Source organism: Dufourea novaeangliae, unplaced genomic scaffold, assembly GCF_001272555.1.
Source record: "Dufourea novaeangliae isolate 0120121106 unplaced genomic scaffold, ASM127255v1 scaffold40, whole genome shotgun sequence".
Classification (NCBI taxonomy): domain Eukaryota; kingdom Metazoa; phylum Arthropoda; class Insecta; order Hymenoptera; family Halictidae; genus Dufourea; species Dufourea novaeangliae.
Genome location: NW_015373924.1, coordinates 494073 through 500429, shown reverse-complemented (window position 1 = coordinate 500429; position 6357 = coordinate 494073).

The following is a 6357-nucleotide window of genomic DNA, read 5'->3' as shown; positions in this document are numbered from 1 at the left end:
TTTACGATTTTTGTGTAATTCCCTTTAACGAAAGAGATATTATATTATTTGCATTTTACGTCTGTGTATTAGGTGTACCAAAAAATGGTGCCCTATTTCGTTGTGAATTTCTGTATTCCTATTAAAATAATTCAGAACATTCTGCTACATATATGTTATTAATAGTACTCGTTACTTGTTTCCATCATTCATAGGCATTTTGACTAGCCAGAAAATCCAAAAGCTATTCTGAATTTAAAGTGTACTGCCAGTATATTAAATCTATAGTGAATTACTTATTGGCACACATAATATGCTGTCTCTATATTTATAGGAAAATTTTGTTGAGAATTATCTCTGTGTAGTTGAAAAATAATGTTATCTCAGAACGATTGTAGTCTCTGAAATACTGTTTAACAAACAACTGATAAATTTATCTCTTATATGCATATAATGTGTTTTTGTTTCAAAAGTATTTAACCAATTGTTATACAGTAAATCATTTTAATATTCGTAATCATAATTTTAATTCTTCAACAAATATTCTTTCTGTTTAAAAAACGAAATGCAATTTGACGGTTCGGAGACACAGAGTCAGGGTTAAATATTAAAGAAGATGCCTGCGTAATAGCCAATTTGGAGCAATATTGACCCTCGCGGATATACATCGAGAGATAAGACAATGCAAACGAGTTACAATAGAAGTTTATTTTTCCCCGTTTGTCAGCTACGTGTTTGCGGTCAGTGACGTAAGGTCTCGCAAAGGGATAACGGTGTTTCTAGATCCAGAAAGGGGAATGTCGACGAAGTGTGGTCACCAGTCACGTTCATCCTTAATATTACACTCTTAAATCCACGGGCCGTACGTTCGAAATTAAGACGTGCTCACGTTCTAGGCTTCTGGAGAAAACACACACACGTATAGTCGAGAAATATCGAATCCCTTCTATAATCTGATTCCGTGACTTATGTAACATCAACGGCCGTATACCTTAGAATCGACGTAAGAATTCCTATAAAACGATCTGACAAGATTACGAAAAAGGATTAACAGGTTCTTTCATTATCACTGATAAATTCTGTCTTCCTTAATTACAACGTTATTCATATACTGCTTGCAATTTTCCAATTATTATTCTTTTTATCATATTATTCCAAACATTTGACAACATCGTTGAAGTGATAGATTTACATGTGCTTTGAATCCTTCTATTCACATGTTTTTTCGATGTGCTGTAATTCTTTAACTATGCGGAATATTAAAAAATGTTTCAAACAAATGTTGTAATATTTAACAACAGTTATCCAAATGAAAAACAAGTTACCGCCGGTTCCATTTAAAAAAAGAGGGGTAGTTGACACATACGCGTAACAGTCTGGAAAGGGGATAGGGCATGGGGTGGCACGTTCACTAATAAAATCGGAATTTACGATCACGCATCACGCACCGTGTTATCTAGTTTTCCGAACCACTACGGCACAAAATGATATGTCTCTGGCATTGTGCTGGCATTAAACTTAACGCGAAAGCGTGATAATTGTTACCAAATGACAACAGCGGCTACACTGAAATAAGGGTTTTGAATATCGATGAGTGCTGTCCGCCACCACCAAGTATATAAACATTCGCACCTGCTTGCGCGAGATAGCCGCCATGTAAATATATGACTTTCCATGTTTATTACATCCCGTGTTTACCAGAAAATTATCCGGTATTTAAACGTCTAATACCCCCTGTTCCCTTGTTTTGTGATATTAAATGCAACTTCACAAATGTATGCAATTTACTACATATTATATTACGAATTTCCTTCTCGAGATTTAATTATGTAGTACTGCTATTCCACACATGATATCGCCACGATCTTTAATTAACAAAAGACAAATCTGCCTGCCTCTTACGTTCTCCTCGCGTCGTCAATCGTCATATTGTTTTTTCGTGCATGATACGCCACATCGATAATGATTCCTTTTCATTATAAATAGTGTATTTTACAGTTTTTATTGAGGAAAAATGGGGAAATCTTCTCATGAGAAGAGGCGCAAATCGAGGTCTCGCTCTCAGACTCAGATGAGCGAGTTGGAAGAATTGCGCAAAGAATTTCAGAAGTTGAAGAAAGAAGTTCGAATAAGAAGAACTTCATAATTGAAATTAAAGGAAGTTAGGGCGGTAAGCTCATACGAGGTATGAGATAAACCGTGCCTCGTTATAGACGATGGGCCCACACGAGGGAAGGGGACATACCGTGCTTTGTGACGATAAGCCCACAGGAGCTGTGGGATAAATCGTGCGAATCGGTCGGTACGACAGATGCCGTTGTTACCGACGGTCGATAACAGATTTACCATTCTTGTAGGATTTTATACATCGTCGAAGATCTCATTGTTATCGGATAGAGAGGATCTCGAGGTTAGCAGTCTGCTTGATAATTCTGATCAGGAATTGTAAGCAGCAGACCAAACCAAGGACAAAGATGTTGACAAAGTAGATCCTCTGGATGAGGAAATGTTAAAACTTCTCGGAGAGAAAGGATCAACAAGTGACGGTAACGAACTGAATTTACATTCAGAAATCAGTGAGCGTTGGCAGATTTGGGGGCAGGGTGGTCTCACTAAGGATGAGAAGCAGGAGCTTCTCCGGAAATATCCTCGTAAGGGTAACTATAATTTTGAAGCGCCCGAACTTCACCCAGAAGTGAAGTCATCAATTAACGACTCGATGAAGAAGCAAGACAAATTTTTTGCTGCGGTTCAGAATACTCTGGGTTCAGCAATGTCTGCTCTGGGTACAGGCGTTTCTATTCTGGTTCGCAATAAGGATGATGAAGGGAATAGAGCAGAGGTTCTTAAGTGTTTGGTGGACGCAGGGAAGGTTATGTCCGAGACTTAATGAAATAACGCGAAATATTTGGAAGTGGTGCGAAGAGAGAGAAACTGGTTATTTGCATCCTATATTGCATCTAAAGAGAATGTCGAAGCAGATAGGGGTTCACGTGTCAAAAATATTGATACAGAATGGGAATCGTCAAATACAGCGTTTTCAGAAATAATCAAAGCTTTTGGTGCTCCGTCCATAGATTTGTTCGCGTCAAGATGTAATTCAAAATGCAACGATTACTGTTCTTGGCATCGAGACGTTGTTGCTTCAGCCACTGAGCGTATGAAGAACCGTTTCTGACGAAACTACCGGTTCCGAATTAAGGATTCCGTTGTTCCACTATAGAACCGTTACTCATAAAGTGAAATCGGTTCTAGTACCAGAACGGTATAGCCAGTCATAAAGTGGAACCGGTTCTAGTACCGGAACCGTACAGTCAGTCATAAAGTGGAACCGGTTCTAGTATAGTCGGTGAAAGTGCTTTCGTGGAACGGGACCCCCGACTGATTTTACAACTAGACAGTTTGCGGGTGACCGAAGGCCCATTGATGAAACCACAGCCAGGACCGTGCGTATCTTACAGAAGTATATCTACTTTACATCTCGGGCCCTCTTCATCTCTTGCTCAGTAATATGTAATTTACGTATTAATAAAGGGTAACATATACTTGTCAAAGATTAGGAAATATATAAACTTCTTCCGTGAATGTTACAAGTTAAACATTCGTTTACGACGAATGTGTATTTGCACGAATATAATAGCAACTCTAAAATGGCAAATTATTTTTTTCAATCTTGAAAGATAGATGACGTGTAATAAAACCAGATATAAATTTCGCTACTCAATTTACTTGTTTACTCCAATGATATATTTTTATTATTTTTTGTGTTCGTGCAAAAAAATAAAACATCGAGGAGGAGAAGCTTGTTTTTAATAATCTGTTGATACATATACGTAATGTTATATAATGTGTGCATATTCTGTGAAAAACAGAAATGATGTATTTGTATAACTTATTTTCCAAATTGTATGCTGTACCAAAATTTTGTTAAATATACCAAAAAGAAAGAAACCATTCCGTGTTGACATCCTACGGCCTTGAACGGAGTTCGAGTATCATAAAAGTCTCACATTATGGGTTTTATGGCCAAACCTAGTGCCAGCTGTAAAATCAGTCTGGGGTCCCGCTCCACGAAAGCACCTCCACCGACTATACCGGAACTGTAAAGCCACTCATGAAGTAGAACCGGTGAAGTAGACCCTTTCCCACCACGGTGTTTCAACACCGCCGTTCGTAGTGGGGTGAGGAGATGGGACGTACGTGCTATGGGGCCCTGGGGTCACCTGTACCAATCCCTCCTACCGGGAGAGGGAGGGCCGCGACAGGGGCGGCTGTTTGTCGCCGCCTCCTGGCCTCCCTCATCGCCCCCTCGCTCCATGAGCGGGATCGGCTCGCTCCCCGTCCCGCTAGTCTGCCTCCTTCCGCCTGATGACGTCCTCGCAGAAGGAGACCACGACATTCCACGACCCCTCGTCGCAAACCATGGCTTCAACCACGGTCCGCAACGAGAGGTCCCACCCGATAATGTGCCGAAGATCCCACCTTTCACCGGCGTAAGACGGGCATTCCTCCAGCACTTGCTGCGCGGAGTTCAGCTCTGCGCTGCATTGTTGGCATTCTGCCGTCGCCTTCACCCCAATTTTATGCAGATACTCACCGAAGCAATCATGCCCGGTGAAAATTTTCGTGAGGCGGTAGGTGAGCCTACCATGGCCACGGGCCAACCATGTATCAAGGCATGGGAGGACCGCCCGGACATCACTCCCGCGTGCGGCGCAGCTCCGCTCGAGTTGTATGCGCCACACCCCGCGAGCAATCTCCCGGGTCTTGCGCTTGCCCGAATTTCCCCGCCCCGTTCCGAAGGTCGGGTACCCGTGACTCGGGACGATCAGCACATCCCTACCCGCTACGCATAACGTCGCGGGCATAAACATGTATAATAGACTGCGCGATCTTATGGTAGGGATGAAGCGAGACCGAAGAACAGAAACAGCGCTGGACTATCTCCTCCCTTGCTCGCACATCGCAGTGGAAGGGGTGAAAGCGACTGGAGGTAATGGGAAGGAATATTGCACGCATGGAATGCCTCCACTACAGTCGTAGGAGAATCCCCCACCATCAACGCCATTAGAAAAAGAGAAAAGCTGCTCCAGTTACTGTCCTCTCTCTTTAGTGCCGACTTCAACCCTTTTTATACGGGGGGTGGCCTTGATGATGGTGCGCCGCCTGCGCTGGGGGTGGAGACGACCAGTGCGCGGTTTCACCCGCTAAAAACTCTGTGACCCTCTCGGGCATGAGGGCTGATCATGGGATAGCCCCGCCCTTGCCCTCCCACAATTTAGGGAGGATTCTTCTCTGGGGGTGGGGGGGTGCTATTGCTCTCCTCCCGGAGACGGCTGTGGGTGCCGTCCCCCCTCCTCCTACCTACAACGTTGAGGGGTCACCTGTCGACGCTGTCTTCTCGTGGGACGACCGCGAAAGATGGTGATACACTCAGTACCACCCCCTCTGCCCTGGTTGTCTTGCGGGCGGCGCGAGGGGTAATCGTGGTTGTGACACCTGTAAACCGCGCCCCCCGCAGGGCAAGCTGACTTCAACCCTACTATAAGACCGCGCAGTCTATTATATAGGGTGGGGCAATTACTATTACCACCTCACATATCTTCGAAACTATAATGTTCACAGAAATATTTTTTATCCAAAATTGCACACTACGAAGAAAGCCATGCGATGGCACTAATAGTTTTATTGCAGGTGAAGATACTTTGGATATTTCAAGGTCACCTCCATTTTTTTAAACGGATCGGTATGTTTTTGTTTCCGTAGAATGATACAGGAGCTTAAAACGAGTTCAACGACGTATTACATAAGATCATAGTAGGTGTACGAAATGATGACCATCACTATCAATGCTACACTGGATTCTTCTTATGACTGATTGGCGTGCAAGTTTTATAATGTCAGAACTTAATGACGCACAGGCTGCAATAATACGCTGTTGCATGTCTTGAGGTGTAGTTGGTACTTCTTTGTACACATTATCTTTCAATGTTCCGCATAGAAAGAAATCTAGAGGTGTCAAGTTTGATGAACGAGCTGGCCACGATATTCATTTCTTCATCACGATATTTCATTTTCTTTGTTTGTTACTCGCTTTCGACGTTCACCTTTACGAACACTTAAACTACCGATTTGCCTAAGTTCTTCATACACATTTTTAAATGTTCGACGCGAAGGCTGAGACCGATGGGGTATCGTTCAGCATACGAGTTTTTTACCATTACAGAATTTTGTTGGCATTTGCCATAAATAAGAAGCATATGGACTTGCTGTTCAAACGGATACGTCGTGCCCGGTTGCCCGATACGATACTACTCTTATCATTTTTATCTTATTCTGCCAACTGATTAAAGTGTCCTTCGAACTGTGTTTTTTTCC